General features: G+C 46.4%; 1 long non-coding RNA gene across 1 annotated transcript; it reads left to right on the top strand.

Annotated features, from left to right (window-relative positions):
• Positions 1-1,485: 1,485 nt before the first annotated feature.
• LOC138414642 (uncharacterized) lies at positions 1,486-12,284 on the top strand. Its single transcript, XR_011246937.1, has 2 exons — positions 1,486-1,591; positions 12,101-12,284. It is a non-coding gene; the product is annotated as an uncharacterized lncRNA (long non-coding RNA).
• The last annotated feature ends 12,522 nt before the right edge of the window (positions 12,285-24,806 follow it).

A 24,806-nucleotide genomic window follows, 5' to 3' on the forward strand; every position in this document is an offset into this window, starting at 1 on the left:
ACAGTCCAGTTGCTTTGGTTTCTATACATTTTTAAGTTCTCCGGGCGCAGTGGTCTTCCTGGCCAGTGTGTAAAGTGACAGTGCCCACAGAGGCGGTGGAGAGATGGCGCTCGTGGACACACAGTCTCCTTACAGACACGAGGGAGTTCCTGGGCTGGGGGTGGGGTGCGTCCCGGTGGACAGGAAGCAGCTCTGGGGTTCTAAGGAAACAACTCCTGCGGTGAGAGAGGAGGGGAGCAGCAACCTGAAAAGAAGACTGAAGGGCAGACACAACTTCTCCATGACCATCTCCTGGGTGCTGCTTAGGACGGCAGCGGGTGAGCATCCCCACGATTCCTGCATTGGACAAACATTTACTGAGCTCACTGTGGGTGCCTCCACTGTTCTAAGTAAGAACTGGGAAAATGATGGTTGTTTTGCATGAAGGGAGCAGGGATTCTGGGGTGGGTAACAAGCCAGCATGGCAGCAAGGGACATACTCTAAAGATGGCCTCTCTGTGCTGAACCATTTACTAGTTGGATGACCTCAAGCAAGTTACTTTCCCTCTCTGGGCCTCAGTTTCTGCATCTATATAATGGGGTTAATCCTGGAGTCCCTGCCCAGATCTGGGGGAAAGACTAAGCGAGCTTGAAGGAAGATTGAGAGAGCTTGAATGGTGTCTGGCCCACAGGGAGGTGCCTTGATTCCCCGAACCTGGAGAAAGGAGGTGCCCACAGAGAGAGCCCTGCGGGAGGAGACACGCAAAGAGGGGACGGCCCCAGTGCAAGCGGCTTCTGTGCTCACCGTGTGCTGGGCCCGACGCTTCAGTAGGAGCCTCTCCCTGCCTCGGCATCCCAAGGCTGGGCACGTGGGCTGACTGAGGGCTTCCTGGGCATAGGAGAAGAGGGCTTCCTAGACACACACCAGCCTCCACTGAGGGAAAGACACGCACACTGAGGTCCCTGTCCTTGGAGAGCTGCTGTTTATTCTGTCTCCCTTTTGGACACCAAATCTGTTCCTGTGCCCTCAGTGTCACCTGTCCTCTCCAGCTGTCCCCTTTCCCAACTGAGCAGACACAGGCCGGCCTCTAAGGAGCCGCCACTTGACCCCAAAGCCTCTCACTTCTAGGCACATTTCTCCGCTTCCATCTTGGACACAAATCTTTACCCATTTTCTCCTTATTTTTAGAAAGTGATACTTTAAGGGCAAAATGTGGTAATTGCACAAAAACACAGTAAGTCAAATTAGATGAACAAAAGTGGTGGCAACAGACTAGAGACGGGTACCAACCAGCCACACAGGTTGTATGCATGTTCCCAGATGGGTGTCAGTCAAAGTGCGAGCGCCTCCTGATCCCTCCCTTGGCAGTAACCCAGGACACTGAGCCCTGTCTGACTTCCCTCCACAAACATTTGCTGGGAACTTTCAGACCAAGTGCAATGACAATGACATTGCCTTCCCCTTCAACCCTCGGTTTGAAAACAGTGGGTATGTGGTCTGCAACAAGAAGCAGAAAAGAAGCTGGAGCCCGAGGAGGGGAAGATGCAGACGCCCTCCCAGAAGGGGAATCAGTTTGAGTTTTGCTTCTAGGTACAGAGCTCAGAGTTCAAGGTGAGCAGGAACTCTCCTCTCTTCCCTTCAACTGCTTGTCCCACAGCCACATCGGGTGGTGTGGACAGTCTTTAAACAGTCACATGAGCAACACCTTTGCACAGAGAAGAGGACCATTTCCTTGGAAGGCTAAGGCTGCAGTCTGCTTCCACACCTTCAGCTACAACTCCAGGTGCACCTCTTGCTTCTTTTGCTCTGGAAAGAAGCACTAGATAAGTCACCATGGTGCTTTTTGGCCTCCTGTGTCTTTACATCCAAATTAATCCCAATCTTCTGTTGTGGCTCTTCTGCTCTAGGTCCCTGGGAACATCTGAGTTTCTGTTACATTGTTGCTGCCTTTATCCAGATGTTATTAATGGCTTTGTTTTGCAGGGCATTGCACATTGCTTTTGGAAGTAGGGCAGTATCTCTGGGCTTGGAGAGATGGGAGGGGGAATGAGTCCATCCGTGTCCCTGCTTCTCTGTGTGAAGGTGGATGTCTCCACCCCCTCATCCTGCTACCTGACATAAACGTCCAGGTTGTGTTTGGATGCATTATCAGGTCCAAGGCATGTTCTTGTAACTGATACAGATCTCAAGACGGATGCCCAGACCTACAGAGGACTGATGTGAAAACTATAGACACAGGTCAAAACTTCTAGAGGCAGGGGTCCGAGAGGCTCGAGTGTGCTCCCACCTGGCCAGGGACCACCACTGGCGTGTGCTCTCATCGCAGCAAGTGACGGTCACTGGGAAGAGCTTCACGCACTATGAACGCTGCATGCCCTTTGGTCAAGTCACCACCATCTGAGTCATGGAATCTGTGCGGCTGTCCTCCATCAGCTTCCAGGTCAGGCTGTCCCCTGCCCAGGGCTGGGTGTGGGGCCCTGTCCTCTGTGTCTGGGCCCTGCTGCATGGACCCGAAGTCGCCAGCCTGTCTTCTACCCAGCGGCTCTGGGGACACCTCTGGCTCGCTTGTCCTGTCCTTCTTATGTCCCGTGTCTCTCTGGGATATCTGCTCAGTCTGCTGGACTAGTAGGTCACCTGTCTCTGTCACTCTCTGTCCCCACCCTGCTTAGGAGGCCATGGGGTACTTAGAAGAACCCGGGCTTGGGAATCAAACTGAATCCTGCTCAGATCCCCAGCTCTGCCATTCTCATCGGCTGAGGGTTTTAGACACGTGATTGCACCTTTCGAAGCCTCGGTTTTCTCCCCTGTGGAATGAGCAGCCTGCAGCCCCACAGCTCGCTGTGTGAGTTCAGTGAAGCGACACAGGTCAAAGAGCACGAAGTAGCCTGCTGGGGACACTCGGGTCTATTTGGTCATCTCTGCGTTTTACAGTCTTTGAATGTTTCACCAACATCGAAAAGGTCAGTTGTAATTTTGCAAGATGAAACTTTTCTGGAGCTGGACAGTGGTGATGGGGGTGAATTTAACACACTTGAAATGTATTTACTCTCAGTATGGTCAGTTTTCAGTGATATGCATTTCAGCACTGTTTAGGGAAAGAGATGAGGCAGATTGCTTCTTCCTCCTGAGGATGGAAAGGCCCTAGGAGACAGATTGCCTCCAGGGTGCTCACCAGAAATTCCCAGACTGGCTGACTAAGTCTTCATTCCCGGGGAAGGCGGAAGCTACCAGCCAGGTCAGGTGTCACACCTCGGTTTGGTATCATGGGCTTCAGCGAGAGTGATGCCATTTTGAGCCTGTGGTTTTCTCTTTAACTGTTCCCTGCTTATTGAGCAAACTTTCAACCTACCAAGAGATCAATCAGAATTTGAGGTCTTCAGAACTGAAAGAGACACGTGTACCCCAAAGTTCATCACAGCACTGTTTACAATAGCTCTGACATGGAAGCAACCGAGATGTCCATCGGCAGAAGAATAGATAGGAAAGCTGTGGTACATATACACAATGGAATATTACACAGCTAATAAAAAATGCATTTATATCAGTTCTAATGAGGTGGATGAAACTGGAGCCTATCCTACAGAGCGAAGGAAGTCAGAAAGAAAAATACCAATACACTGTATTATGATGGAATTTAGAAAGATGGTAGCAATGACCCTGTCCTTTTTGAGATTGCATCCAAGTACTGCATTTCAGACTGTTTTGTTGACCATGATGGCTACTCCATTTCTTCTGAGAGATTCCTGCCCGCAGTAGTAGATATAATGGTCATCTGAGTTAAATTCACACATTCCAGTCCATTTTAGTTCACTGACCTAAATCAAATCCCTTATGATTATACAGTGGAAGTGAGAAATAGATTTAAGGGCCTAGATCTGATAAATAGAGTGCCTGATGGAATGAGGTTCGTGACATTGTACAGGAGACGGGGATCAAGACCATCCCCAAGGGGGGATAAAATGCAAATAAGCAAAATGGTTGTCTGGAGAGGCCTTACAAATAGCTGTGAAAAGAAGAGAGGCGAAAAGCAAAGGAGAAAAAGAAAGATGTAAGCATCTGAATGCAGAGTTCCAAAGAATAGCAATAAGAGATAAGAAAGTCTTCTTCAGTGATCAATGCAAAGAAATAGAGGGAAAACAACAGAATGGGAAAGACTAGAGATCTCTTCAAGAAAATTAGAGATACCAAGGGAAATTTCATGCAAAGATGGGCTCTATAAAGGACAGAAATGGTATGGACCTAACAGAAGCAGAAGATATTAAGAAGTGGTGGCAAGAATACACGGAAGAACTGTACAAAAAAGATCTTCATGACCCAGATAATCATGATGATGTGATCACTAATCTAGAGCCAGATGTCTTGGAATGTGAAGTAAAGTGGGCTTTAGAAAGCATCACCATGAACAAAGCTAGTGGATGTGATGGCATTCCAATTGAGCTGTTTCAAATCCTGAAAGATGATGCTGTGAAAGTGCTGCACTCAATATGTCAGCAGATTTGGAAAACTCAGCAGTGGCCACAGGACTGGAAAAGGTCAGTTTTCATTCCAATCCCAAAGAAAGGCGACGCCAAAGAATGCTCAAACTACCGCACAATTGCACTCATCTCACACGCTAGTAAAGTAATGCTCAAAATTCTCCAAGCCAGGCTTCAGCAATACGTGAACCATGAACTCCCTGATGTTCAAGCTGGTTTTAGAAAAGGCAGAGGAACCAGAGATCAAATTGCCAACATCCACTGGATCATGGAAAAAGAAAGAGAGTTCCAGAAAAACATCTATTTCTGCTTTATTGACTATGCCAAAGCCTTTGACTGTGTGGATCACAATAACCTGTGGAAAATTCTAAAAGAGATGGGAATACCAGACCACCTAACCTGCCTCTTGAGAAATCTGTATGCAGGTCAGGAAGCAACAGTTAGAACTGGACATGGAACGACAGACTGGTTCCAAACAGGAAAGGAGTACATCAAGGCTGTATATTGTCACCCTGCTTATTTAACTTCTATGCAGAGTACATCATGAGAAATGCTGGGTTGGAAGAAACACAAGTTGGAATCAAGATTGCCAGGAGAAATATCAATAACCTCAGATATGCAGATGACACCACCCTTATGGCAGAAAGTGAAGAGGAACTAAAAAGCCTCTTGATGAAAGTGAAAGAGGAGAGTGAAAACGTTGGCTTAAAGCTCAACATTCAGAAAACGAAGATCATGGCATCTGGTCCCATCACTTCATGGGAAATAGATGGGGAAACAGTGGAAACAGTGTCAGACTTTATTTTGGGGGCTCCAAACTCACTGCAGATGGTGACTGCAGCCATGAAATTAAGAGACACTTACTGCTTGGGAGAAAAGTTATGACCAACCTAGACAGTATATTCAAAAGCAGAGACATTACTTTGCCGACTAAGGTCCATCTAGTCAAGGCTATGGTTTTTTCTGTGGTCATGTATGGATGTGAGAGTTGGACTGTGAAGAAGGCTGAGGGCCGAAGAATTGATGCTTTTGAGCTGTGGTGTTGGAGAAGACTCTTGAAGGTCCCGTGGACTGCAAGGAGATCCAATCAGTCCATTCTGAAGGAGATCAGCCCTGGGATTTCTTTGAAAGGAATGACACTAAAGCTGAAACTCCAGTACTTTGGCCACCTCATGTGAAGAGTTGACTCATTGGAAAATACTTTGATGCTGGGAGGGATTGAGGGCAGGAGGAGAAGGGGACGACCAGGGATGAGATGGCTGAATGGCATCACTTACTCGATGAATGTGAGTCTGAGTGAACTCCGGGAGTTGGTGATGGCCAGGGAGGCCTGGTGTGCTGTGATTCATGGGGTCGCAAAGAGTTGGACACGACTGAGCGACTGAACTGAACTGATTCCTAGGATGTCGACGTTCACTCTTGCCATCTCCTGTTTGACCACTTCCAATTTGCCTTGATTCATGAACCTGACATTCCAGGTTGCTATGCAATATTGCTCTTTACAGCACCGGACCTTGCTTCTATCACCAGTCACATCCACAACTGGGTATTGTTTTTGCTTTGGTTCCATCCCTTCATTCTTTCTGGAGTTATTTCTCCACTGATCTGCAGTAGCATATTGGGCACCTACTGACCTGGGGAGTTCCTCTTTCAGTATCCTATCATTTTGCCTTTTCATACTGTTCATGGGGTTCTCAAGGCAAGAATACTGAAGTGGTTTACCATTCCCTTCTCCAGTGGACCACATTCTGTCAGACCTCTCCACCATGACCCGCCCGTCTTGGGTTGCCCCGTGGGCATGGCTTAGTTTCACTGAATTAGACAAGGCTGTGGTCCTAGTGTGATTAGATTGCCTAGTTTTCTGTGAGTATGGTTTCAGTGTGTCTGCCCTCTGATGCCCTCTTGCAACACCTACCATCTTACTTGGGTTTCTCTTACCTTGGGCGTGGGGTATCTCTTCATGGCTGCTCCAGCAAAGCACAGCTGCTGCTCCTTACCTTGGATGAGGGGTATCTCCTCATGCCACCCTTCCTGACCTTCAACGTGGGATGGCTTCTTTAGGCCCTCCTGCGCCCGCACAGCCACCACTCCTTAGCCGTGGAGTTGCTTCTCCCGGCCCCAGCCCCTGGCCTCGGATGCGGGGTAGCTCCTCTCAGCCATTCCTGTGCTGTCGCAGCCTGGCACTCTAGGCCGCTGCCCCTGACCTCGGAAGTGGGGTAGCTCTCAGCCACCCTTAGTGTGTCGGCCGCCACCGCCACCTGTGCTTACTGAAAGTAAAAGAGGAGAGTGAAAAAGTTGGCTTAAAGCTCAACATTCAGAAAATGGAGATCATGGCATCCGGTCCCATCACTGCATGGGAAATAGATGGGGAAACAGTGGAGACAGTGTCAGACTTTATTTTTTGGGGCTCCAAAATCACTGCAGATGGTGATTGCAGCCATGAAATTAAAAGACGCTTACTCCTTGGAAGGAAAGTTATGAGCAACCTAGATAGCATATTCAAAAGCAGAGACATTACTTTGCTGACTAAGGTCCGTCTAGTCAAGGCTATGTTTTTTCCAGTAGACATGTATGGATGTGAGAGTTGGACTGTGAAGAAGGCTGAGCACTGAAGAATTGATGCTTTTGAACTGTGGTGTTGGAGAAGACTCTTGAGAGTCCCTTGGACTGCAAGGAGATCCAACCAGTCCATTCTAAAGGAGATCAGCCCTGGGATTACTTTGGAAGGAATGATGCTGAAGCTGAAACTCCAGTATTTTGGCCACCTCATGTGAAGAGATGACTCATTGGAAAAGACTCTGATGCTGGGAGGGATTGGGGGCAGGAGGAGAAAGGGACGACAGAGGATGAGATGGCTGGATGACATCACTAACTCGATGGACGTGAGTCTGAGTGAACTCCGGGAGTTGGTGATAGACAGGGAGGCCTGGTGTGCTGCAATTCATGGGGTCGCAAAGAGTTGGACACGAATGAGCGACTGAACTGAACTGAACGATGACCCTATATGCAAGACAGCAAAAGAGACACAGATGTAAAGAACAGAGTTTTGGACTGCTTGAGAAGGCGAGGGTGGGATGATTTGAGAGAATAGCATTGAAACATGTATATTACCATATGTGAATTAGATCACTAGTCCAGGTTCAATGCATGAGACAGGGCACTCAGGGCCAGTGTACTGGGATGACCCTGAGGGATGGGATGGGGAGGGAACTGGGTGGGGGTTTTAAGGATGGGGAACACATGGGGAACATGGCTGATTTATGTCAATGTATGGCAAAAACCACTACAATATGGTAAAGTAATTAGCCTCCAATTAAAATAAATACATTAATAAAAAAAAGAATTTTGAGGTCTTATCATCACTGTCAGCTACCAATCTATAGTCACTGTAGCTTTGTGGACACTATGTGTGGTATCCAGAGGTCATGACTTTTTACCTTAATCCCTGTGGTGTTTGTAACTGAGCAGGACCCTTGGGGGCTTCCTAAGACATCCTTACACCCCATGTTTGTAATAAACCTTTAGCCTCCTAGGCTTTCCCCAGTTCCAAGGAAAAAATTTAATCAGCAAAGTGAGAAAATGCAGAAACAAAAGGAAAACAGTCAAGGAACACAACATAATACTGGTTTATCCACTCAATACTCAAGGACCTCTGGTTCTTCCTCAAGGACTATAGAAAATATTCTGAGCCAAATTCTTTGTGCTCTTTGCAGGTACAGAAACCCCCTCCAGGTGGAAGGAGTTAACTGTATGCTCCTCACAAGGACATAGAACCTGGAACCTTGATGATGTTGACTCCCGATTACCTCACCCCCAACCAATCAGAAGACATCCATGAGCTGATTCCACACACTGCAACCCTCTTCTTCACTGTCTTTAACAACCTTTTCCTGAAAGCCATCAGGGAGTTTGGGTTTTTTTCAGCACTAGCTGCCTGGATTCCTTGCTTGCTGCCGGCAGCAAACCCTGTACTTTCCTTCCCTGCCCACTGCAGTCAGTAGGTTGGCTTTATTGCACATGGATGAGTTATTAGTAAGTGGCAGCTAATCTAATCTAGATAGTTAAGGATAGATTTGTTTTATTCTCTCTACCTGAGTGATCCTGCCACTAATACATATGCTTGTCTCAAAGGGTAAGCTGTGCATTAAGTGTGAATAGCTGGTACAATGAAACTGCAGAGAGCTCATAATATCAGTGTGGCTCCTTTGGTTGCTTGATTATTGCAACTGGATTATAGTTAGTTTAAGAGGTGGCAAGAATACACAGAAGAACTGTACAAAAAAAAAAAAAAAAAGATCTTCACGACCCAGATAATCATGATGATGTGATCACTAATCTAGAACCAGACATCTTGGAATGTGAAGTCAAGTGGGCCTTAGAAAGCATCACTACAAACAAAGCTAGTGGAGGGGATAGAATTCCAGTTGAGCTATTTCAAATCCTGAAAGATGATGGTGTGAAAGTGCTGCACTCAATATGCCAGCAAATTTGGAAAACTCAGCAGTGGCCACAGGACTGGAAAAGGGCAGTTTTCATTCCAATTCCAAAGAAAGGCAATGCCGAAGAATGCTCAAACTACCGCACAATTGCACTCATCTCACACGCTAGTAAAGTAATGCTCAAAATTCTCCAAGCCAGGTTTCAGCAATACATGAACCGTGAACTCCCTGATGTTCAAGCTGGTTTTAGAAAAGGCAGAGGAACCAGAGATCAAATTGCCAACATCCACTGGATCATGGAAAAAGCAAGAGAGTTCCAGAAAAACATCTATTTCTGCTTTATTGACTAGGTCAACCCCCTCGCACTCTCAAAAACCAAAAACTGACAAATGTGGGCAGAGGGCTGTGGGCTCTTCTTTTTGGATTGGATTCACTGTCACTCAGTTGTGCTCATTTCACATGCTAGCAAGGTTATGAGCAAAATCCTTCAAGCTAGGCTTCAGTAGTGTGTGAACTGACAACTTCCAGATGTACAATCAGCTTCAGAAAATGCAGAGGAACCAGAGATCAAATTTCCAACAGTTGTTGATCATGGACAAAGTGAAGAAATTCCAGAAAAATATCTTCTGCTTCACCAACCTTGCTATGACCTTTAGCTACGTGGATCACCACAAAGTGAAAATTCTTAAAGAGATGGGAGTACCAGCCCACCTTACCTGTCTCCTGAGAAACCTGTATGAGAGTCAAGAAGCAGCAGTTAGAAGTGGACATGAAACAACTGACGGGCTAAAACTGGAAAAGGAGTAAGACAAGGCTGTACATTGCTGTTGCTGTGATTCAGTCACTCAGTCATGTCCAATCTTTTCGACCCCATGGACTACAAAACACCAGACTTCCCTGTCCTTCACCATCTCTCGGAGCTGACTCAAACTCATGTCCATTGAATCGGTGATGCCATCCAACAATCTTGTCCTCTGTCATCCCCTTCTCCTGCCTTCCATCTTTCCCAGCATCAGGGTCTTTTCTAATGAGTCAGCTTTTCACATCAGGTGGCCAAAGTATTAGAGCTTCAGCTTCAGCATCAGTCCTTCCGTGAATATTCAGGATTGATTTCATTTAGGATTGACTGGTTTAACCTCTTTGCTGTCCAAGGGACTCTCAAGAGTCTTCTCCCACACCACAGTTCAAAAGCACTAGAATTGGGAAAGGAGTAAGACAAGGCTGTATATTGCCACCCTGCTTATTTAATTTCTATGCAAAGTACATTATGAGAAATTCAGGGCTGGATGAAGCACAAGCTGAAATCAAGATTGCTGGGAAAAATATCAATAACCTTAGAACACGATGATACCAGTCTAATGGCAGAAAGTGAAGAGAAACTAAAGAGCCTCTTGATGAGAGTGAAAGAGGAGAGTGAAAAAGCTGGCTTAAAACTCATGTACACCCCTGGCGGATTCATGTCAATGTATGGCAAAACCAATACAGTATTGTAAAGTAAAATAAAGTAAAAATTAAAAAAATTTAAAAAAATAAAATATGTATATTTCAAGAAAAAAAAAACAACTCAACATTCAAAACACAAAGTTCATGGCACCTGGTCCCATCACTTTATGGCGAATAGGTGGGAAGCAATGGAGACGGTGGCAGACTCTATTTCCTTGGGCTGCTGACTCTATGTTCGTGGGTTCCCTGTCTCCTGCACATGGCAGGGACCCTCATGACTCCAGCTCAGTCTGCTGCTGCTGTGTCTACTCCCCACCCCTCTTCTCTGCAAAACCTGCTCCTGGGTCTCTGTTTCAGTCAAGCATCTAGTTCCTCTGTGTATTCTCGCCAACCTCTTCTTAGTATGCTCTGCTTCTGCTAGGTCCATACCATTTCTGTCTTTTCTTGTGCCCATCTTTGCAGGAGCTTCCCTGGGGGCTCAGATGGTTAAGCGTCTGCCTGCAATGTAGGGAACCCAGGTTCAATCCCTGGGTCAGGAAGATACCCTGGAGAAGGAAATGGCAGCCCACTCCAGTACTCTTGCCTGGAAAATTCCATGGACAGAGGAGCCTGGTAGGCTACAGCCAATGGGGTTACAAAGAGTCGGACACAACTGAGCGACTTCCCTCCCTTTCATGAAATGTTCCCTTGGTATCTCTAATTTTCTTGAAGAGATCTCAAGTCTTTCCCATTCTGTTGTTTTCCTCTATTTCTTTGCACTGATCACCGAGTTCAAATGGGTATACTTTCCTTTTCTCCTTTGCGTTTCGTTTCACTTCTTTTCACAGCTATTTGTAAGGCCTCCTCAGACAACCATGTTGCCTTTTTCATGGCTTTTTCTTGGGGATGGTCTTGGTCCCCGCCTCCTGTACAATCTCACGAACCTCCATCCATAGTTCTTCAGGCACTTTGTCTGTCAGATCTGATCCCTTGAATCTACAACACCTAAAAAGGTCAGGAGCAGTTTTACAAAGTGAAAAAGTTCTGGAGTTGGGTGGTGGTGATGGCTGGACAATTATGAGAGTGAATTAAACACCACTGAACTTTTGGTATACTTAATATGGTCAATTTCACCTGATATATATTTCACCACTGTTTAGGAAAAGAGGTCAGGCAGATTGCTTCTTCCTCCCTGGGATGGAGAGGGCCCAGGAGATTCATTGCCTCCCAGGTGCTGACTAGAAAATTCCAAACTTTCTAATCAAGACAACTATCCCGGAGAAGGTGGAAGCTACAGTTAGGTCTCGTGTTATACCCAAGTTAGGGATTCTCAAAAGTGATGCCTGTGGTTTTCTCTTTAACTATTCCCCACTTTTGAGCAAACTCTCAGCCTAACCAAGATTTCTTGGTTCAATAAGAATTTAAGGCATTAGCATCACTCTCAGCTACCAATTTATAGAACCCACAGCTTTGTTGACCCTTGATGTGGTATCCAGAGGTCATGACTTTTGGCTTAGTCCCTGTGACATTTGTAACCAAGCAGGATCGTATGGGGGCTTCCTGGGACAGCCCTACCCTCCATGTTTGTAATAATCCTTTAACTTTCCAGGCCGTCCCCAAATTCCAAGGAAAAACTTTAATTAGAGAAGTGAGAAAATGCAGAAACAAAGGAAAACAGTCAAGCAAGACAAAGTGATAACCATTCAACATAACCAAGGACATTTACTTCCTTCTCAAGAGCTGTCGATAATATTTTGAGCTAAATCCTTTGTGCTGTTTTGCAGAAATAGAAAACCCCACCAAGTAGAAGAAGCTAACTGTGTGCTGCCCACAAGGACATAGAACCTGGAAGCTTGATGATACTGATTCCTGATTCCTCACCACACACCAATCAGAAGATATGCATGAGCGGATCACAGACCCTGCAACCTTCTCCCTCACCCTGTGATTAAAAACCTTTCTCTGAAAGCCCCTGGGAGTTTCTGTGCCTTAGTGTCTAACTGTTGGGACTCCTTGCTTGCTGCCTGCAATAAATGCTGCATTTTCCTTCAGCACCACCTGGTGGCAGTAGAGTGGCTTCACTGAGTGGGAACCAGCTCTTAGGAGGAGAGGTAAGGCTCATCTAGACAGTTATGGATCGACTGGAGACTCGATGAGGTGTGTCATGAAGGGATGCGTCCCATGCCTGGGTCCCAAAGTACGTGAGCAGTGGAGAAGAGAAGGACATTGGAAAGACAGAATGATCTTCCTGCTTTCTCTGTAGAGAACATGTAGAATCTTCATCACATGAAGAAGCAAAGAGCAGCCAAAAAGCTGGAAAGTACTAAATTTCTAGGATATTTGTGAAGAAAACTATTATTTTCCTGAATTTTGTGATGTTTGGAGTATTTGTTAACTGCTATGGTTCAAGTGCATATTGAAAAGCAGAGACATTACTTTGCCAACAAGGTCCGTCTAGTCAAGGCTATGGTTTTTCCTGTGGTCATGTATGGATGTGAGAGTTGGACTGTGAAGAAAGCTGAGCACCGAAGAATTGATGCTTTTGAAATGTGGTGTTGGAGAAGACTCTTGAGAGTCCCTTGGACTGCAAGGAGATCCAACCAGTCCATTCTGAAGGAGATCAACCCTGGGATTTCTTTGGAGGGAATGATGCTAAAGCTGAAACTCCAGTACTTTGGCCACCTGATTCAAAGAACTGACTCATTGGAAAAGACTCTGATGCTGGGAGGGATTGGGGGCAGGAGGAGAAGGGGACGACAGAGGATGAGATGGCTGGATGGCATCACTGACTCGACGGACGTGAGTCTGAGTGAACTCTGGGAGTTGGTGATGGACGGGGAGGCCTGGCGTGCTGCGATTCATGGGGTCACAAAGAGTCAGACACGACTGAGCGACTGAACTGAACTGAACTGATGGTTCAAGTATGGTGTACCCACCCCCCCCAAATTTACATGACCACTATCACCCATTTTAGCCACAAGTAATTTTTCATCTTTGTTTTAAAAAATATTTATTTACTTGGCCGCCTGGGGCCTTAGTTCTGGCATATGGGATGTTTGTTGTGGCATATAGGGGTCTAGTTGTGATGTGAGGGCTCCGTAGTTGTGGCCCTTGAGTGAAAGGAAAGTCACTCAGTTGTGTCTAACTCTTTGTGACCCCGTGGACTATATAGTCCATGGAATTTTGGAGTAGGTAGCCCGAATACTGGAGTAGGTAGCCATTCCCTTCTCCAAGGGGATTGAACCAGGGATCCTGACCCAAAGATCAAACCCAGGTCTCCCTCATTGCAGGCGGATTCTTTATCAGCTGAGCCACCAGGGAAGCCCAAGAATACTGGAGTGGGTAGCCTATCCCTTTTCCAGCGGATCGAATCGGGGTCTCTTGCATTGCAGGTGGATTCTTTACAAGCTGAGTTACCATGGAAGCCCTTCATTTTAAAAATATTGATTTATTTCTTTATTTGACTGCCTGGGGTCTCAGTTCTGGCACAGGAGATCTTTGTTGTCACGTATAGGAGTCTAGTCGTGGCATGAGGAGGGCTCAGTGGTTGTGGCCCTTGAGCTTACTTGCTCCACAGCATGTGGAACCTTAGTTTCCTGATCAGGAATTGAATCTGCGTCCCCTGCATTGCAAGGAGGATTCTTGAACACTGGATCCCCAGGGAAGCCCCATCAGCAGTTTTTATATATGGAAGAGGTAATGGTTTCCATTTATGGTCATGACATAGCATTTGCTTTTTAGATAAATGCATATAAGTTTGTTTATAGGAAACTGGGAAGTAAGGCTGGTCCCAGGCAAGCCACACAAGCCTGAAGACAGCAGCACCTGTGTGTCTGATTAGTCAGCTGACTCAGCGCTGATCCTTTGCATGTCTGGTGCTGAATGTTTGCTCACGTGGCTTCCCTAGGGAGGACGTGTGACCAGTGACTGAGTGTGCTGTGTCCTGTGGCTGCAAGTGTTGGGTTGCCCAAACACTTGTAAAAATGAGAGACAACAGTTTTCATTTTCCCCAAGGACTTTACTGAACAACATCATCACCATTTTGTTCCACGACCTTCCGCCATGTTTCAGGCAACTTCATGATTCCATCTTCCCCAAAGTTTTTATCTTTTGGAGCAAAGGACTGTTACAGATGCCTTTTACAGTCTTCCAGGGAATCAAATATTTTCCCATTGATAATTGTTTACAGACTGAAATAAATGGAAATCTGAAGTTACAGTGTCTACTGAAAATGGCAGATGAATCAGAACTTCACAGCCAAGCTATAAAAGCTTTTACCTGGTCATCAAAGAAACGTGATCTTGTGTCATCCTAATGGAAGATTGTGTGTCTTCTGTGGACTAATTCTGGACGCTTTTTCTCAAGTACTGCTTTCAGTTGGGCTAACTGGAAGCAGTACTTGTTGGAATTAATTACTTGGTTTTCAGGAAGGAGCTCATAATAGAGGGTTCCCTTCCAATCCCACCATATACACAACATCACCTTCTTTGGATGAAGACCAGCCTTTGGTATGTGTGGTGGTGGTTCATTTTGCTTGGCCCACGATCCTTTCCATTCCACACGATTTTACACTATCTGCTTTTCGTCACCTGTCACAATTTGTTTTAAAAGTGGAATATTTTCATTACTTTTAAGTAGAGAATCACATGTGAAAATATGGCCAAGAAGGTGTTTGTTTTTTTTTTTTTTTCTGCTGAACATATGTGGAACCCAAACGTCAAAGCAGTTAACATAACCAAGCTGGTGCAAATGATTTTCAATGTGTCATGTGGATATTTTGAGTATGTCTGCTATCTCTCATGGGGTGTAACGTTGATTTTTCTCAGTTAATGTTCTGATTTGATCGCTATCAACTTCAACTGGTCTACTTGACAGTGGAGCATCGTCCAGAGGGAAATCTCCAGCCCGAAACTTTGCAAACCACTCTTGACACGTTCAATCAGTCACAGCACCTTCTCCATACACTGCACAGATCCTTTTTCCATTTCAGTTGCGTTTTTTGCTTTCTTGAAATATTAATAATAGAGCATAAATATGCCAAAATTGAAGCTTTTTTTACTTCAGTATTAAATAGCTACACAGAAATTCACCGATTTTGATAAGTATTTTTAATGCATGCTGATATGCTAGCTGTCACAATATAATCTAATAAAATTGCCTCTAATGAAGTTAAAGACCACTAAGCGCTACTACAGCCATCTTACAAGGGAAACTGAATGAACCTTTTGGCCAACCCAATACTTCTTGATCCTTGCCCCTGCCATACATGGAAGCGACGCCACTGACACTTTAAGATGCAGCCCAAGGCACCTCCTCTCTGAACTCTCTCAGGGGCTCAGCATACACAGGTCAGATACACAGGGACACGGACGGAATCTAGGGGGTCCTCGCTCTGTGCCTGGCATCCACTAAGTGTCGTACAAGCCTTAGCTCATTCAGTGCTCACAACAAACTTGTAAAATAAGGTCTGTGATTAGCTATTTAATACATCTCATAGATGAGGAAAGACTGAGGCTTAGAGAATACAGAGGAGCAACACTGCTAAGTCGTTTCAGTCGTGTCCGACTCTGTACGACCCCATAGACGGCAGCCCACCAGGCTCCCCTGTCCCTGGGATTCTCCAGGCAAGAACACCGGAGTGGGTTGCCATTTCCTTCTCCAATGCAGGAAAGTGAAAAGTGAAAGGGAAGCTGCTCAGTCCTGTCCAACTCTTAGCGACCCCATGGACTGCAGCCCACCAGGCTCCTCTGTCCCTGGAAATTTTCAGGCAAGAGTACTGGAGTGGGGTGCAATTGCCTTCTCCGTAGCCACCCCAAAATGTGTCACTCCGGCCTGAGGATTTGTTTAAGCTGATGCTTTTCTTATTCTGGCTGTGGCGGGTCTCTGTTGCTGCGCACAAGCTTTCTCTGGCTGCGGCGAGCGGGGTTACGTTCTAGTTGCAGCCCTTGGGCTTCTCCTTGTGGTGGCTTCTCTTGTTGTGGAGCACGGTCCCCAGGAACTTGGGCTTCAGTTTTTCGCCTCTCAGGCTCTAGACTGTGGGTCCAGTAGCTGTGGCACACGGGCTTAGTTGTTCCACCACATGGGGGATCTTCCCAGACCAGGAATTGAACCTGAGCCCTCTGCATTGCAAGGCAGATTCTTAACCACTGGACCACCAGGGAAGCTCTAGGCTGATGCTTTTTTAAGAAAAAATAAAAAGACTTCCATTTTTCTTGTTACCACCTTATCAACTGCTGCAAAGAATGTAGATAAGGGGCCTGTTGCAGGAATAGAACCGTGACCAGTGATAGGTACAGAAGAATCTGGGTGAGGTGTGGTGGGAGAACCCAGCAGGGCCTAGAGATCAGAGTTTACTTTCTATCCAGCAAGCACTTATTTACCAAACATTTGCTTTTCTGTCCCATGTGAGTTGCCTTCCTCCTCTCTGAAGTCCCAAACCATTACCCTCAACATCCTCTTCTGTCTTAGCTAAAGGTGGTGTTTAAGCAGAGGGCTTTGATCATTGTGGTGAGTTAGTTCTCCTGCGTCTCTCCCATGCATACATGCTATTAAACTTTTGTTAGCTTTTTCTCTCATTCAACTGTCTCCTGTCAATTTCATTCTTAGACTGGCCAGAAGAATCTAGAGGGGTAGAGGAAAATTTCTGCCTTCCTCAACATCATCATAGTTCATCCATGTTATAACCTGAGTCAGAATGCCCTTCCTTTTTAAGACTAATGATACTGCTTTGTATGTATAGATCTCATTTTGTTTATCTAGTCATCCACTGATGGACACTTGGCTTGCTTCTATCTCTTGGCTATCATAAAGAATACCATGAATACGATGTACAAGTATCTCCTAAAGTCCCTGTTCTCAGTTCTTTAGGGTGTACACCCAGAAGTGGCGTTGCTGGATCACATGATAATTCTGTATTTACTTTGTAGAGGAAACTCCAGACTGTATTGTAGTATCCTTCTCAGCCTGTGTATGGTGATGCGATCAGTTGAGGAACACCTGGGGACACACGTGAGCCTTTATTACTCGTGGGAGTCCCCAAAGACATTTCCCCAAACGGAACCAATGAGGTGGCTTGTGCAGCCCTTGTGGTTCTTATTAGGACTTCAAGACACAGCTTAGCAACGACCATCAGACAGCTTTGGAAAAACGAGGATTATTCCTCTCAAGTCCTGAATGCCACACAGCCCGATCCTCCAGCTGGGAGGAGGAGTTCAGAGCATAGCCCTGGGTTCCACATTTATTGAGGTCCAAGTGTGGGGTGGTTAGGCAGGAACCAGAGGGCAGGAAGAGCCATGTGGGGTCCCTCACTTGGTTATCTAGCTTTCCCAAGGCTTTCTAGAGAGAAGAACGTCATGGGTGGGGCTGGACTGGGTGCTTACCTAGAAGCTGTCATACAGCTGGCAAAGTGTTTATTCAAGATGGATGTTTGAAAGGGATGCTTTAGTGATCAGAAGCTCAGTGCCAGGCACTTAGCATCAGACATGTTCACTCCATTTCCCATCACAGCCTCACCTTTCAACATTCCCACCAAGGGTGCAAAGGGCCTCCTTCCTCCATGTCGTCATCCACATTTGTCAGTTTTTGGTTTTTGAGAGTGTGAGGGGGTTGACATAGTCAATAAAGCAGAAATAGATGTTTTTCTGAAACTCTCTTGCTTTTTCCATGATCCAGCAGACGTTGGCAATTCGATCTCTGGTTCCTCTGCCTTTTCTAAAACCAGCTTGAACATCTGGAAATTCACGGTTCACATATTGCTGAAGCCTGGCTTGGAGAATTTTGAGCATTATTTTACTAGCATGTGAGATGAGTGCAGTTGTGCGGTAGTTTGAGCATTCTTTTGCATTGCCTTTCTTTGGAATTGGAACGAAAATTGACCTTTTCCAGTCCTGTGGCCACTGCTGAATTTTCCAAACTTGCTGGCATATTGAGTGCAGCACTTTCACAGCATGATCTTTCAGGATTTGAAACAGCTCAATTGGAATTCCATCCCCTCCACTAGCTTTGTTCGTAGTGATGCTTTCTAAGGCCCACTTGACTTCACATTCCAAGATGTCTGGCTCTAGATGAGTGATCACATCATCATGATTATCTGGGTCGTGAAGATCTCTTTTGTACAGTTCTTCCATGTATTCTTGCCACCACTTCTTAATATCTTCTGCTTCTGTTAGGTCCAGACCATTTCTGTCTTTATTGAGCCCATCTTTGCATGAAATGTTCCCTTGGTATCTCTAACTTTCTTGAAGAGATCTCTAGTCTTTCCCATTCTGTTGTTTTCCTCTATTTCTTTGCATTGATCGCTGAAGAAAGCTTTCTTATCTCTTCTTGCTATTTTTGGAACTCTGCATTCAGATGCTTATATCTTTCCTTTTCGCCTTTGCTTTTCGCTTCTCTTCTTTTCACAGCTATTTGTAAGGCCTCCTCAGACAGCCATTTTGCTTTTTTGAATTTCTTTTCCATGGGAATGGTCTTGATCCCTGTCTCCTGTACAATGTCACAAACCTCATTCCATAGTTCATCAGGCACTCTATCTATCAGATCTAGACCCTTAAATCTATTTCTCACTCCCACTGTATAATCATAAGGGATTTGATTTAGGTCATACCTGAATGGTCTAGCGGTTTTCCCTACTTTATTCAATTTAAGTCTGCATTTGGCAATAAGGAGTTCATGATGTGAGCCACAGTTAGCTCCCGGTCTTGTTTTTGTTGACTGCCAAAGCCTTTGACTGTGTGGATCAAATAAACTGTGGAAAATTCTAAAAGAGATGGGAATACCAGACCACCTAACCTGCCTCTTGAGAAATCTGTATGCAGGTCAGGAAGCAACAGTTAGAACTGGACATGGAACAACAGACTGGTTCCACACAGGAAAAGGAGTATGTCAAGGCTGTATATTGTCACCCTGCTTATTAACTTCTATGCAGAGTACATCATGAGAAACGCTAGACTGGAAGAAACACAAGCTGGAATCAAGATTGCTGGGAGAAATATCAATAACCTCAGATACGCAGATAACACCACCCTTATGGCAGAAAGTGAAGAGCAACTAAAAAGCCTCTTGATAAAAGTGAAAGAGGAGAGTGAAAAAGTTGGCTTAAAGCTCAACATTCAGAAAACGAAGATCATGGCATCTGGTCCCATCACTTCATGGGAAATAGATGGGGAAACAATAGAAACAGTGTCAGACTTTATTTTTGGGGGGTCCAAAATCACTGCAGATGGTGACTGCAGCCATGAAATTAAAAGACGCTTGCTCCTTAGAAGAAAAGTTATGACCAACCTAGATAGTATATTCAAAAGCAGAGACATTACTTTGTCGACTTAGGTCCTCATAGTCAAGGCTATGGTTTTTCCTGTGGTCATGTATGGATGTGAGAGTTGGACTGTGAAGAAGGCTGAGCGCCGAAGAATTGATGCTTTTGAACGATGGTGTTGGAGAAGACTCTTGAGAGTTCCTTGGACTGCAAGGAGATCCAACCAGTCCATTCTGAAGATCAGCCCTGGGATTTCTTTGGAAGGAATGATGCTAAAGCTGAAACTCCAGTACTTTGGCCACCTCACGCGAAGAGTTGACTCATTGGAAAAGACTCTGATGCTGGGCGGGATTGGGGGCAGGAGGAGAAGGGGATGACCGAGGATGAGATGGCTGGATGGCATCACGGACTCGATGGACATGAGTCTGAGTGAACTGCGGGTGATGGTGATGGACAGGGAGGCCTGGCATGCTGCGATCATGGGGTAGCAAAGAGTCGGACACAGCTGAGTGACTGAACTGAACTGAGGGGGTTGACACACCCAGAACACGTGCCACGGTGTAGGGTGCAGAGAACCGAGAGTCTCAGACAAGTCCTTGAATAACGGAGATCTGGGGACATCTCTTGCCTCCTCAAGACCAGAGCCAGGCCCTGGGATTGGGATCCAGTGACACACGGTGAGGCCAGGCTGCCAATCTGGCCCAGTCACATCCTCTGAGAGCTGGAGAGGCTCCTCTCTCAACCTCAGATTGTCTGTGTAACTTCCTTGCTCCAGGCCTGGAAGGTCCGTGGAGCTGAGCCTCCTTCTGTCCTGTTCATGCCTGCACTTGGCCCCTAGCCTGCTGCCCCATGCCCAGGCCAGCCCAGGCCAGTGCTGAAGAGGATGGAGAGAAGGAGGCAGACCCAGTGACTGCTGTTCCCTCCCCGCAGCACATCCCCTTCACCAGGAGGATAGAAGGGGGTCTCCATTCAGACTCAAGATCACCATCATGGGGAGTATTCATTCCTTAGGTGGGAACAGGTCCTGGGAATGGCCGTCTCTCTCAGCCTCATCCCTGAGCAAACCACAGTGCTGTCAGCTCAGGATGGTCCACACAGCACCTTCTGAGCACCCTCACTGGCTCAAGGGATGGGAAGGGCCCCATGCCCCTACCAACAAAGCACAGCCCCCCTGCCACCTACCTGTAGCAGACTGGGCACCATTAACCAGACTCCCCAGAGATGGGGGGATGGAGGCTCACGGTCTAGGGAGGGAAGGAGGCCAGCCCAGAGGAAGAAGTTCTAGGACTGAACTTCATGCACAATAACCTAGAGCAGCAGATACGTCAACTTTCTCCATTTCTAATAGCCAACCCCATCTACTTCAGAACCTTCATTTGAGGGGATGCAGAAATATTTAAAGTTGCCTTTAAAGCTGTAAGTGTTTCAGTTTCTCTTTCAGTTTCAAGATCTTTTCTGGAAAATGCAAATCAATTCAAAATATTAATATCTCACTTCTGTTTCCCATTCCCCTCCTTCTCAAGGGGGCCTATCGGGAAACTGGCACATATTCTCAGAGGCAGTAGGGGTCCTCAGGTGTTCACAAATCCCGGGTGGAACTCTCCTAAGCGCCAGGTGGTACAGAGGCCTGGGACCTGTGCCCCGTGTCGGTAGGGTCCCCTTGGATTGCACCCTGAGGCCCACACGGTCCACCGAGGCCCCTCAGGACACATGGTCTCTCTCTGATGCCTCTCTGTGCAATCTCAGGTGGCTTCTGCCCTCACTGGTCCTCTCATCACTTTGCATAGGGTCCGGGACCTTCTAGATCCTTCCAGGCCCCACCCCTACAGCCCTAATCTGCATCTGGATTCTGGATGACTTCCTCTGCCACTGCCCCCCTGTCAGGTGACACGGCCACACTGAGTATGGGACTCTGAGAGGCCTGCATGCCCCCAGGGGACTCGGAGGGAAGTGAGGCACCCGTTCCCCAGAAACGCTGTCAGCAAGGGAATCGGGGACCTTGTCTCTGAGCTCGCATCCCTCTCTCTCCCACTCACTCTGCTGACCCTTCCTTCCAGCACAGGAGCGCTTTCTACTCCCACTCTGTCTAATAGACCTGTCTCTACCTCTGAGGGTCCCTCTTCCGATGGGAGCTGCTGTTCTCACCTTCCCTGGGGCGGAATTTTCAAAGGAACACAGCAATGAAGCTGGAGGACTCCCAGAGGAAAACTACTTCCACAGACATTTCAGAAACACTTTTCTCCACTTTAGGAACAGGGACTTAGATGTTGCCATTTCAGTCACTTGGAGCTTCCTTTTCCTTGGATAGAGGACGGCTGGATTCAGGGCCATGCCAGTTCCTCCTGACCCTGCTGGATTAAACCTCAAAGAGCACCCTAGTGTTGAGGACAGCATCCAGAAATCACCTCCTTCACAGAGAAAGCAAATGGGCTCTGGGAATAAGAGGGCTCCTGGGCATATACCCTGAAGAACCATAATTGAAAAAGACACATGTACCACAGTGTTCATCACAGCACTATTTACAATAGCTAGGACATGGAAGCTACCCAGATGTCCATCAGGAGATGATTGGATATACCAGGACTGTGGTACATACATACAACAGAATATTACTCACTCTAAAAAGGAACACATTTGAGTCAGTTACATGAGGTCGATGAATGAAGTCACAAAGAGGAAAACAAATATCATATATTAATGCATGTATATATGGAATCTAGAACGATGGTGCTGATGAACCTCTTTGCAGGGTAGTAAGGGAGATGCAGACATAGAGAACAGACTTGTGGAAACAGTGGGGAAGAAAAGGGTGGACAGATTGAGTGAGTAACATACACATTACCATATGCAAAATTAGATAGCTAGTGGAAATTTGCAGTATGACACAGGAACTCAAATCTGGTGCTCTGGAACACCTAGAGGACTGGGATGGGGTGGGGAAGTGGGAGGGAAGTTCAAGAGGGAGGGGATATACGTTTACCTATGGCTAATTCATGTTGATAACGTGGGAGAAACCAACGCAATATTGTAGAACAATTATCCTCCAATTAAAAATAAATTTAAAAAAATGTTAAAGAGTTAATTCCAACTATCCACTCATAGTCCTTCCAAAAAGAGTTACTTACTTGGGGGTTTCCTAGGAAGGCAGTCACCCTATTTCTGGGTTTGGCAGCTTAAGGATAGCATAGTCCAGGATCATTGCAAATGACAAAAACTTCAGAGCTGGGGTTTGGATCCAGGCCTGCTGACCCCACAGATAGACACACACCAACCTCCACTGAGGGACACAGGCTCACAGTGAGGTCCCCACTCCTGGAGACCTAGTGCTTATTCTGTGCCTCCCCTTAAGACACCATCTCTGTAGGTGTCCCATCAATGTCACCTGTTTTTTCCCAGCTGAACAGACACAGGCTCACCTCCAATGAGCCACCTCTTGGTCCCAAAGACTCTCACTTCTAGGGATGATTCTCCACTTCCATCTTGGACACAAATTTCCTTGCCCATTTCCTCCTTATTTTTATTTTTTTGTATATTTATTTTTTAATATAAATTTATTTATTTTAATTGTAGCCTCATTACAGTATTGTATTGGTTTTTCAAACATCAACATGAATCCGCCACAGGTGTACACATGTTCCCCATCCTGAACCCCCCTCCCACCTCCCTCCCCGTACCATCCCTCTGGGTCATCCCAGTGCACCAGCCCCAAGCATCCTGTATCACGCATCGAACCTGGACTGGTGATTTGTTTCATATATGATATTATACATGTCTCCATGCCAGTAGACATGGATTTCTGAGTTGGAAAGATCCCCTGGAGGAAGAAATGCTAACCCACTCCTATAATCTTGCCTTGCCTCGATAAATCCATGGACAGAGGAGCCTGATGGGCTATAGCCCAAGAGTTTGCTGAGAGCACTCACTTTTCCCTTTCTTCTGCTGGTGAATGGTTATGTTGTTTCCAGTGAGAGGCTATGATGAGTGAAGCTGTTATGCACATGTACATATGATGTCATCCCTCTTGGGTAAATATCTAGGAGTAGAAGAGCCAGGATACAGGAAAGGTATAGGATTAACTTTATTATAATCCACCAACAAGTTTCCATGCTGTTGTATTTTACACTCCAAGCTGCAGTGAAAGAGAGTTCCAGCTGTCCCTATCCCAATCAATGAGGAAACACGCCCCATGTCCCCAGGGTCCAAGAGGATTGCAAAGAATCTCTCCTTCTTTTCCTCCTTTCTGTTCCAAGTGTGCCATCTGCCCCTTTAATCCAGTCAAATTCTAGTTGACCCAGGAATCTAGTGGGGATGGAGGGCTGATGGAGGAGGCAAGTGGGCTCCATCTATGAGAACATCTCAAAGAAGTCAGTCTTTGCAAATACTGGTCTAGGTGCTCAGTGGGGAGGAAGAAGCACCTAAGTAGTAAATAGAAAAGTAATGGGGTGTTTTTGCATGAAGGGAGAGGTAAACAGGGGTCCTGGGAAGGATAATAACCCAGCATAGCAGCAAAGGGTGTTTACTTTGAGGATGGCCTCTCTGTGGGCAGCCATTTACTAGCTGGGTGAGCTCCAGCATGTTACTTGACCTCTCTGGCCCTCGGTTTCTGAATCTGTATAATGGGTATAATCCTCGGGTCACTGCCCAGGGCTAGGGGAAGGATTAAGCAAGGTGGCTCATCAGGAGAGCTTGAATGGTATCTGGCCCTCTGTGTATGTGTGTGTGCTCAGTAGTGTCTGACTCTGCAACCACATGGACTGCAGCCCACCAGGCTCCTCTGTCCATGGGGTTTCCCAGACAAGGATAATGGAGCCAATTGCCATTTTCTCCTCCAGGGGATCTTCTCGTCCCAGGGATTGAATCCACATCGCTTGGGTCTCTTGCATTGGCAAGAAGATTCTTTACAACGATACCACCTGGGAAGCCCCTGGCCCACTGTAGGCACCGGAAAGTGTTTAGAATTGTTAAGAGTAGGGGGCAGCAGGGAAGGCCTCCTGAGCAGGTGTCTGACTGCTGAGGGGTGGAGAGAGCAAGGCAGATCAGGTCAAAGGGCTTGAGAAGGACCATCTCAGGAGTTAAGGGGGAGCTGGGTGCCCCTGCACTGTGGGGTGCAAAGGGCTCCCTTCTGTGCCTTTTACTTTCTGTGAGGCAGCCCCATTACAGGATGCCTTGTTTAAACCAGGGGTCCCTTACCTCCGGGCCACGTAGAACCTGGAAGCTTGATGATGCTGACTCCTGGT

This window comes from Ovis canadensis, chromosome 11 (assembly GCF_042477335.2).
Source record: "Ovis canadensis isolate MfBH-ARS-UI-01 breed Bighorn chromosome 11, ARS-UI_OviCan_v2, whole genome shotgun sequence".
Lineage (NCBI taxonomy): Eukaryota > Metazoa > Chordata > Mammalia > Artiodactyla > Bovidae > Ovis > Ovis canadensis.